We start from the raw sequence: 11,781 nt of genomic DNA, 5'->3' as shown, positions 1-11,781 counted from the left end.
AAAAAAGTTTTTTCTTACCACCACCCACCCCAGGCACGTTCTGCATTGCCCCTGAGAAGAATAATTCTATGCCAGTCTTTCCATGCAGAATAGAGAAATCACATCTACATACTGTTGATAAAGTATGTGTTTCCTTTCGTGGATGCTATCAGTGATTGATAATCTTGGATATATGAATTCTTTAAAGCTTTATATTTAGCTGTATATAGCTGAAAGTTTTATATTTTCTTTCTGAAGATGTTTAATCGGAAGAAACGATTAAAAAAAATTCAAATTACAAAGCTGCGGACGAAAAAACGTTTACCGCGCGGCTGTTAATGGAATACAATAACGATTATACAGGAATTTCGGCAACGAAGGTCATGCCCCTGATAAATGATTGTTTCCGTAGCATTTATCGGCAAAGTCGCGTCTTTGCCGGTTGCTTAAATGCGGTCAGAGATTTTTTTTTTACGGCTGTCTTCTACTGGTGTTTTCCCTAACGACTAAGGTAATTATTGACGCCACGGCAACGTGAAATCCAATTTTCTGCCAAATAGGGAGAGTTGGCAGGTCTGGTAAAATGCACAAAAATTCAACAATACCACCCAATAGGATATGCCCTACTGAACAAAGACAGAATATGCAATAAAGCGCAATTCGCGATGCGCAAAAAATCCCACAAAATCGCCCAGCACACGATACGCGTTGCAATACGTAATGAACCGAGACATCTCACAATACGTAAAGAGCAATACGCGATGCACAAAAATCGAACAATGTTGAGTTACAACCCATAACTCAATACATTCCAAAATATTACCCAACACGCAAAAAAATAAAGCAATAAAGCGCAATACCGCCCAATATGGGATACGGTAAGTAATGAAGTGCAATACGCATATGCACAATAAATTCCACAATACCACCCCCAATATGAGTTACAATACATAACATATTGTACCTCACATTACGCGGTATTGTAAGTAATAAATTGCAATGTGCAAAAGCAGAATAAATTCCAAACAACCACCTGAAAACATAAAGCGCAATACGTGATGCACAAAAATTCTGCAGTACTACCCAATATGAGTTACAATACATAATAACGCACAATATATTTCAAAATATCCACCAACACGCGAAAAAATAAGCGATGCACAACAAATTCCACAATACCGCCCAACATACGAAAAAATAAAGCAACGAAGCACTATACGCGATATTGGAAAATTCCACAATACCGCCGAACACGCGAAAAAATTTTGCGCGCGATATGCGTTGCACAATTAATTCCACAATACTGCCCAACATACGAAAACAAAGCAATAAAGCGCAATACTGAAGAATTCCACAATACCCGCCAGTACGAATTACAATATGTTATAAAGCACAATATGTGATGGACAAAATTACGCAGAACACGCAAAAAAATAAAGCTCAATACGCGATGCAAAATACGAGCTTCAATAAGTAATAAATTGCAATACGCAAATGCAGAATATTAAAATAAGTAATAAAATGCAATACGAGATGAACAACTTCCATCATACACCCCCAACATACGAAAAAAAATAAAGCAATGATGCGCAATACGCGATGCACAAAAATTCCACAATACTGCAGAATATGAGTTACTATACATAATAATCCGCAATACATGGCAAAATACCATCCAACACGTGAAAAATAAAGCGCATTACATGATGCACAAAAAATTCCGCAATACCACCAAGTACGAGTTATAATACGTTATAAAGTGCAATGCGCGATGGACGAAAATTCCACAATACTGCCGAACACGCGAAAAAATAAAGCACAATACGAGCTTCAATAAGTAATAAATTGCAATACGCAAATGCAGAATAAATTCCACAATACCTACCAACATAGGAAACAATGAAGCGCAATACACCATATAGAAAAATTCCACAATACCACCCAATATGAGTTACATTACATAAAGAAAAATACACTATGTACGACAAATTCCAACACGCGAAAAAAAGTAAAGCACAATACACGAAAAATTTCACAAAAATTTAACAACGCTGCCCAATGTAAATTAAAATAAGTAATAAAGTGCAATACACCACAAATTCCATAATACCGCCCAACATACGAAGCAATAAAGCGCGATGCACAAAAATTCCACAGTGCCGCTCAATTGAGTTACAATGCATAAAAGCCAGCAATAGATTGCAAAATATTGCTCAACACGCGAAAAAATAAAGCAATGAAGCTCAACACGCGATGCATAATAATCCTACAATGCCACCCAACACGAGTTTCATTAAGTAATAAATTGCACTACGCAAATGCAGAAGAAATTCCATAATACCACCCAACATACGAAAAAATAAAGCACAATACTTGATGCACAAAAATTCCACAGTACAGCCCAAAATCAGTTACAATACATAATAACGCGCAATACGCAACAAATTCCACAATACCACCGAACACGCGATGTACAATAATTCCACAATACTGCCCAACATACGAAAACAAAGCAATAAAGCGCAATAATGAAGAATTTCAGAATACCCGCCAGTATGAATTACAATATGTTATAAAGCACAATACGCGATGGACAAAAATTATACAATAATTCAATGGACAAAATTCTGCTGTACACACGGAAAAAATAAAGCGCAATACAAACTTCAATAAGTAATAAATTGCAATACGAAATGAACAACTTCCACAATACCGCCCAACATACGAAAAAAAATTAAAGCAATGAAGCGTGATGCACAAAAACTGCTGAATATGAGTTACAATACATAATAGTGCACAATACACGATGTACAACAAATTCCACCGCTCAGCATAAGAAGAAAAAAAAAGCAATGAAGCACAATACGCGACGTACAAAAATCTCATAATGTGAGTTACAACTCATAACTGAATACATTCGAAAATATCACTCAACACACAAAAAAATAAAGCACAATACCGCCCAATAAGAGGTACAGTAAGTAATAAAGTGCAATACGCATATGCACAATACGACCAATATGAGTTACAATACATAGTAACATGCAATACATTCCAAAATATCGACCAACACACGGAAAAATAAGCTCAATACGCGATGCACAAAAATTCCACAGTACCGCTCAACATACAAAAAAAAAAGCAATAAATGAAAAATTACACAAAAATTCAACACCGCAGCACAATGTAAGTTAAAATAAGTAATAAAGTGGAATACGCAAAAGATTCTATATACTGCCCAACATACGAAAAAATAAAGTGCAATACGCGATGCCCAAACATTCCACAGTACCACCCAATATGAGTTACAATACATAAAAAACCAGCAATACATTGCAAAATATCGCCCAACACGCGAAAAAATAAAGCAATGAAGCGCAATATGCGAAAATTCCACAATACTGTCCAACATACAAAAACAAAGCAATGAAGCACAACACGCGATGCACAATAATTCTGCAATACCACTCAACACGAGTTTCAATAAGTAAAGTGCAATACGCAAATGCAGAAGAAATTCCATAATACCACCAGGCATACGAAGAAATAAAACAATACGCGATGCACAGAAATTCCACAATACCGCCCAAAATCAGTTAAAATACATAACACAATGCGCAATACGTAACAAATTCCCCAATACCACCCAACACACGAAAAAATAAAGCAACAAAGCACTATATGCGATATTGGAAAATCCCACAATACCACGAAACACGCGATGCTCAATAATTCCACAATATTGCCCAACATATGAAAACAAAGCAATACTGAAAATTCCACAATACCCACCAGTATGAGTTACAATATGTTATAAAGCGCAATACGCGGTGGACAAAAATTCCACAATAATTCGATGGACAAAATTCTGCTGTACACGCGGAAAAAATAAAGCGCAATACAAACTTCAATAAGTAATAAATTACAATACGCAAATGCAGAATATTAAAATAAGTGATAAAGTGCAATACGAAATGAACGCCCAACATACGAAAACAAAGCAATAAAGCGAAATACTGAAATATTCCACAATATGTTATAAAGCGCAATACGCGATGGACAAAAATTCCACAATACCGCCGAACACGCAAAAAAATAAAGCGCAATACACGAAGCAAAATAAGAGCTTCAATAAGTAATAAATTGCAATACGCAAATGCAGAATATTAAAATAAGTAATAAAGTGCAATACGAAATGAACAACTTCCATCATACGAAAAAAAATAAAGCAATGAAACGCGATGCACAAAAAATTCCACAATACCACCGAATATGAGTTACAATACATAATATTGTGCAATACACGATGCACAACAAATTCCAAAATATCGCCCACCACGCGAAAAAATAAAACAGAATAAGAGTTACATTAAGGGGTCATTAAAGTATTACGTAAGCAGATTTTTAGCCATTTTTGACCACGCCAATACCACCTAGTATGAGTTACAATACGTTATAAAGCATGAAACAAATTCCAACATATTGCCTACCACACGAAAAAAAAAAACCAATAGAACGCAATACACGATGCACAAAATAATTCCACAATACCACCCAGTTTAAGGTACAGTAATAACGTGCAATGCACAACAAATTCCACAATGCTGCCCAATATCATTTACAATACATAACGCGCAATACACGATGCACAATAAATTCCACAATACCTCTCAATAAGAATTACAAAATATATAAAGCACAATACTCTAAGTAGAAAAATTCCACAATACCGCCCGATACAATGAGTAATAAAGTGCAATACGCAATTGCAGAACTAATTCCATAATATCGCTCAACACACGATAGGAGTTACAATATACAGGGCTCCCACTCAAAAAATGAGAAAAAGTAGGATGGGGAAGGATAACCTTCTTAGACAAGAGAATCATAGCATAATGGGGAAAATCTCAAAAAAAACATTTTTTTGCAAAAAAAATTTTTGAATTAACTTTTTTTTCATAGCACTATTTCAGAATCCTATAAGATTGACTCAAGCCAAAGCAAAATGATAAATGACTTGGTTACAAACCAATTTTTGGCCAAAACAGCGCACTAACAACCACAGATAATTCTTTGCTGTTTATCCTCATATATATTACATTCATTTTTGGAGTCTTCTAAAGTGCAGAGCTTGTCAACTCTCTTCCACAATGCACAGCAAATTTTAAAGACGTACGTTTTTTTTAAGAATGCTTTTGAAAGTGGTCTCGAAGGAGAGTCAGTGCAAAATGTGTAGCTTACAAGATCCGATGTAAATAAGGCAAGATGAACTAGATAGTTTTATTGTGTTGTTCATCATGTTTTAAATTTTACTGTTCAATGCCAGTGTAATCATTTTTGACAATGAAGCACTTCTATTTCTAGCTCTTTGCTGAGCACATTGCAAATATCGTTTATGCCTCTTCATGTCTTAAAAATACAGAAGACAACTGAATGCTATGGGGCAGCATCAGAATCACCAAACCTAGAATAGGTCTATGTATCCAACTGCTTTGAAATGCAAACCGTTGTTTTATCTATTTGCACCGTAATTTTGAATGATGAATGTTAGTTACTGTCCAAGACCATGAAGTAATAAATACAAAATTATTTTTCCATCCAGACAGAAGCTTTTAATGACTAACCTACTTGTTGAACCCTCAAACTAAGCAAATGAAAAATTAAATCAACCAAATGGTCCACATGCACCTTCCCCCCCCCCCAAATAACCTTAAAAATGATACAATTTCTGCTTTGGCAAAATCATTAATTGAATTCTCCAACATTTGTAATATTTGACAATATATCAATGATTTCCTGCTCAATTAAAATCAATTACACAAATTTTGTCGATAGGATTTGGTAAAAAAAGTAGGAGCCCTGAATATGTAATGATCTAAGACAGTGGCCGGCAAACTCATTAGTCAACGAAGCCAAATATCAACAGTACAACGATTGAAATTTCTTTTGAGCACCAATTTTTTTAAACTTAAACTATGTGTATATAGGTAGATACACTGTTATTAACTTAATTAGGGTACTCCACCCTAAGCTTAAAATTCATTGTTCAACACAGGTACATAGCTGCCAACTTTTGAAAATGAAAATTAGAGTGATTTTAGTATAAAATACAGGTCCACGTAAAAATCTCCCTAATACAAAAGGGATTTCTCACACAAAAAGTTGAAGCATAGGGAATAAAATCTCTACGCAAAAAACAAGTGAAATTGGAGGCCAAAACTTCAACGGTGATCTAAAAAAAATATATTGTGTTCAATCAGAAACAATATGAGCAAACATTCTGCGCAAATGACCCCAAAAATCATCGGAAGATGAACATCAATTTTTAAAGACTGGCTTTTCGTGACACTTGCTTGAATGTTTTTTGATTTCACATGGGTGATAAAAACCGGTCATGGTGGAAAGACTGACATGTCCTTAACACAACTTTGTACAAAAAAGAAAAAGTCAGCCTTTTTCTGGAACGTTTGATGAAAGGAAACTCATCGGAATAAGTATCTTTAAAATTAAATATTTTTTCGCTTATCAGTATTCATATTGTTATCACATGTACGTAACTTCAAAAGAGGAAGTTTTGATCACATGTACGTCAATATAATCTTCAATTATTATCCAGGACTATTGGCTGCTAAGCTGTTTCACTGCACAATTGATAGTAACAAGAAAAGTTGTTTGTCTAGAGGTTTTATAAAACTTCCTTAAATAAGGAATTTCCCACTATTATCCCATTTATGACGCGTGACGTCATTTCGAAAGGGGAAAGAAGCAGACAAAGATTTTTTATCCCACAAGAAATGCCCCATATTCCTTAGGGATTGTTTTCAGGGTGGGGATTCTTTTTAAATGAAGTAGGGAATTTTTAAGGACAATTAAGGATTTTTGTGACTTTTGTAAAAATTTGGGAGATTTAAGTTTTCGGGAGATCCAGAGATAAAGCTAAAATTCAAGAGACTTGGCAGCTATGCACACAGGTATAATGAAATAAATGATTATATTCATTTCGGCCCAGTCAGTCCCTCCAAGTGTTAAAACAGAAAGTTTTACCTACTTCCCTTTCCTAGAATGACCCTATCATTTACCTTGAAGTCCTGTGTGGTATAGGACACCAGTGAATTTATAACTCAAAACAATACGAGAGACAAAGAACGACCACTGCCTCCGATTCTCTTGGCGGCTGGTCGGATTCAGTTTTATGCTACATCATCACAAAAAATACATAAACATCAGAGGTATTTACACAGTTGATGTCACAAAATACAAACACACCCAAAAGAAGGGTACTGTATTGTTCAATCACAAATTTATCCAGTGGTGATAACCGAAATAACACGATCACACAATGTTCAAAACACTGAAGAAAATATGAATTTGATAGACAAAAAACAGTACCAGTTTGATTCCAAAAAGCAGTTCCCACAGATGTTGGGTAAAGAATGTTTTTTGAGGGTCACGCAAGTCTGAACCGAAGTTGAAGGTGGCGTTTTGTCTTGTCCAGCCAGCTCCTGTTCAAGAAATAAATAAAATAAGAAACTTATATTAATTTATGTACTATAATCATACGTCCTGGATTGAACAGGAGGGTCCATTTGGAAAGCCTGTCCCAATGAGAAAACATGCACTTCCATCAGACTCTCCTCCTTACACAGAAGGGGAGGGGTTAATTTCTACCTGTGCCCTCCTGCCTATGCGAGCAATTGCCCCATTTCCCCTTCCGCCTATGCTATCCCGAAAATTCACGGAAAAAATTTGATATGAAAGAATCAGCTGATGAAGAATTAAGTGGTAGGTGAGTAAGTGAGCAAACAAGTGGTTGAACAAGTGAGTAAAGGAATCATTGTCATTTAGTGAGCAAATGAGTCATTGAGTTTTATTCATTTGCTAGGTCATTCAATCGGTCACTTGCTCACCCACTAGATCACTCTAGGTTGCTCATTCACTCACTAGATCGTTCACTCAGTCACCCACTCAATCAATATATCACTCGTGTTGATTGAGCGGGTGATAGGGTGATTGCATTCCCCCCCCCCCCAATCCCGTATTCACCCACGCTTTTTACTCATCCTTTTTTTGCGGATAGGCAAGCATTTCAAGGTGTTTGCACGCTCTCTGCATATCTTTAGGAAGGTGGTTCTCAGAGTATGCGTCGCGGCTCCAAGGGGAGGGGAGTCACCAATTTTTGTCAAGACCGTTGTGACAAGTTGGTAATATTAATGTGTGCTGCTTTGATGCTTTAAAGTGGTTCTTAGTTAGACTATTCTGGGTAGGTGCAGATCATTGTTAACTAGGGCAAGGGAGCCATGGGGGTCACAAAAGTTTGAGAACCAACCACTGTTCACCTGCATCAAACGCACTTCAAAATACTGCATGTAACGAGTGCCACTTATAACTTATTCGGTTTCCTCGCAAGGAAATGAGTAAATATGCCTGAAACTCACTGGTCTTCTTTGCTCCTCTTTTCCACCCATTCAAAAACTAGCTGGGACGACAGCAACACAGAGTTCAGCTATAAAAAATTCAAGAGGCTTAACGCAAGTCTCGCTAATGTTCCAACTGTTGGCGATACCCAGCGAGTATGACTTCTGTTGCTCATATCTTAGATCATGCAACCTGCCATCCTATTTTAATCAGACGCAGGGCTGTAGCGTGTTTTCTCAGGACCGACTTTTTTTGGGAACACCACTGAAAGGAATATTATGTAAAAGAAATGTTAATTTTCTAGTGGAGCCCCAATTTCACTCCGAGCCCTAGTATAGTGGTCTGGTCTTCCCAGCCTTGTAAAGGGCCTGATCAGAGGTGAATTAAGTTTTGCTGCCTGTGTGCAACACAAATTTTGCCGCCTCCTCTTATGCTAGTCAAATTTTCTTGACCACTCATTTCTCGAATTTGCCGCCGTAGGTTATAGCCTGAACATCAGCCTCACACTTCAACGAAAGAACGAGGGATATATTAGAGAAATATGCAGCTTGGACGGAGGAATATGGCTTGCAGTTCAGCTTCAAAAAATGCAGTTATACAGTATGCAAAAGAGGGAAAGACATAACCAAGAGACCAACCATTAGACTTCAAAACCAGAACATAAAATACAGTGAAACAATTGAATACCTCAGGGTCACAATAGATAGAAAGTTATTTTGGACGGTTCACTTAAATAACATCAAGGAAAATATAAAAATATCACCTACAAGATCAATGGATGCGCAAAATCTACTTGGGGACCGAGATCAGAAATCAGGAAAAAAAAAAAAACAATGTTATAGAAAGATTAATCAGCTATGATTCCGAAGTTTTGGTACAGGGATATGAAGACACAGAATGACAAGATTACTGAAATACAGCGAAAGCCACTCATCAGTATAATGTCACAGTGGGAAAAGTCGTGAGACATTTCCCCCTTTGACAAATAAGCCCGACATATTTTTAATCCAGAATAATCATGTCTAATAAGTGTAATTTGCTAAATGTAGATTTAATTGTGATGTCGTGTAAATAAATATTGAGCTTCTGTCTTTATTTTATTGTGGAAGGCTGAGATGAATCTCGTGGTTCTCCATTTTTTTTTCTCCTTGTGTTATCATTCTGTCCGATATTCATAAAATGTCCAAGATCTGAACCATCGATCGTTTGTATAGAGTGGACACACTTTATGCATCACACTGTATGTGTTTGTTGGAAAATATTAAATGCTTTGCTTTGACATCTCAATCTTTTCAGCTCAATAACAAATTCCTTGAATTTTTCTGATTCTTCCCGTAAAATTTTGGGAAATTCCGAGTTAAATTGAACGAGAAAATGTGTGTTCTTTTGAATATATTCTTTCTTTTGTGAGAGAGACACGCCTGATGATGCACAGATAATCGAAGATATCATCGGCATATTGATGAGTCAGTTTTCTTGTTCCCGCATGAATGCTTCCAGTACATGTAAAAGGAAGATTTTTTTTTTCTTTCTCTCTCGTTGTTCGTAACGCATTGAATATTTTTTTTTATTCTTGAAAAGCCGAATTTTTGTCTTCAGCATATTCTGAGTCTGTTTTTTTTTTTTTTTTTTTTTAAATAAGGGAAACATTACAAACATTTTTGTTAATAAAGAGTTAAATAATTTTGAGACTGTCTTTCAATTTTAAAATTTTATTTTTTTTCCCTTTTCTCTCCACTGTTTCCGATGCTTAAATTAAAAAAAGAAAAGGCTTGTGTTGCAAAATATTGTGAGGGAGAGAAACTTTGAAATAATGTTATATGATTGAAATTATTCTGTCATCGAGAAAGTGTTGAATTTGAATTTTAAGAATTTCCTTTGTCTAGATTTAAATTTTTCGGCATGTCACGAATCAAGAATATACACTGCTGGCCACCCAAATTGCAACACCAAGAAAGACAAGAGATATCGCAACAATATTCATTTTGTAGATAAAATGTTGACCAAGCATCAAATGATTAAATTTATAGACTTCTGTGAAGTGTGGTTCCTGCCAAAATCAGTAGCCAGAGTAGCCGCCATTGTTGGAGATCACCGCTGCCAGACGCCTCGGCATTGATTCAAAGAGACTTTGGATGTGTTCTTGGGGTACAGCAGACCAAGCAGCTTCCACGCGTTGCCAAAGTTAATCTGGTGTGGCAGCTGGGGATGTAATCTGGGTCAATCGTTGAGCAACCATGGACCACATGTTTTCTATTGGCGAAAGATCCGGAGAGCGAGCTGGCCAGGGAAGCAATTCAATCTGGCGATTGACGAAGAACCTTTGGACAATGCATGCCACGTGTGGTCGCGCATTATCCTGTTGAAATATGGCTGTGGGCAAGCCCTGAAGGTAAGGAAGGACAACTGGCTCCAACACCTCGGAGATGTAGCGCTGGCTTTTTAAAGTACCGGCAATGCGTACTAGAGGAGTGCGAGAGTGATATCCAATACCGCCCCATACCATAATACCCGGTGCAGGACCAGTGTGGCGGTGCATAACGCAGCTGTTCAGCATCCTCTCTCCACGGTGTCTCCAGACTCGAATCCGACCATCGTGGTGTTGCAGACAGAAGCGTGACTCGTCAGTAAAGACAATTTTATTCCATTGTGCCGTCCACATCCTTCTTTCATCGCACCATTGGCGGCGGAGACGTCTGTGGTTCTGCGTCAAGGGTAGACGAAGCAATGGACGTCTTGCAGACAGACCAGTCTGCTGTAAACGGCGTCGATTGGTACGCGCAGACACTGGATGATGCGGTACAGACTGAATGTGCTGTGCTATGGTTCGTGATGTGGCTGAGCGATCCGTCACTGCCATACGCACAATACGCCTGTCATCACGTGAAGTGGTGCACTGAGGTGGATGTGTAACGTATCGGGATCCGATCCCTCTACGTTAATGGTGGTCTTGTCGTTATGTGGGAAATTCCTTCTTATTTTAGACCCCAGGGACCTCTCAGTTACCGGAAACCACCCGAGGACCCACTGGCGAACCGGTAAGGGCCAGAGTGTTCGATTAGTTCGGCAGTCGGCGGGTGGGGTCTTTCGGCTGTCGAACGAGAACGGGCCAGAGGTCGGGCTACTGATGTCCCACATAAATTAATTCCCCTCATGACGACGATGCCGCTATTTTCGTGGAGGGGTTTGATCCAATATATGTATAGTTGGGCGAGGCTTAGCCCAGTTTAAATTATTTTTATCGAAGAACTTCCCGGGGGAGTTGTTGCAAGTCTCGTTGTGCGGATACGAAAATAGTGTTGTACTCACTTATTTTCGGCGGGGGGCTGCAGACCTCCGTCGGAACAATTCATTTCATATTGTTATGTTAGTAATGTTTACATAATC

The 11,781-nt window shown here is 37.6% G+C and overlaps 1 long non-coding RNA gene across 1 annotated transcript in view; it reads right to left on the bottom strand.

Moving 5' to 3' along the window:
• Positions 1–1,447: 1,447 nt before the first annotated feature.
• Positions 1,448–11,781, bottom strand: part of LOC149083618 (uncharacterized) — a 48,161-nt gene continuing 37,827 nt past the window's right edge. The window contains exon 4 of the long non-coding RNA XR_016192917.1: positions 1,448–7,481. This is a non-coding gene — a long non-coding RNA (uncharacterized LOC149083618). The remainder of the gene's footprint in view (positions 7,482–11,781) is intronic.

The sequence above is a fragment of the Pholcus phalangioides genome, unplaced genomic scaffold (assembly GCF_987345545.1).
Source record: "Pholcus phalangioides strain wild (caught in Gottingen) unplaced genomic scaffold, Ppha-v1.0 ptg000008l_1, whole genome shotgun sequence".
Taxonomy (NCBI): Eukaryota; Metazoa; Arthropoda; class Arachnida; order Araneae; family Pholcidae; genus Pholcus; species Pholcus phalangioides.
This window is presented reverse-complemented; position numbering and strand designations above follow the sequence as displayed.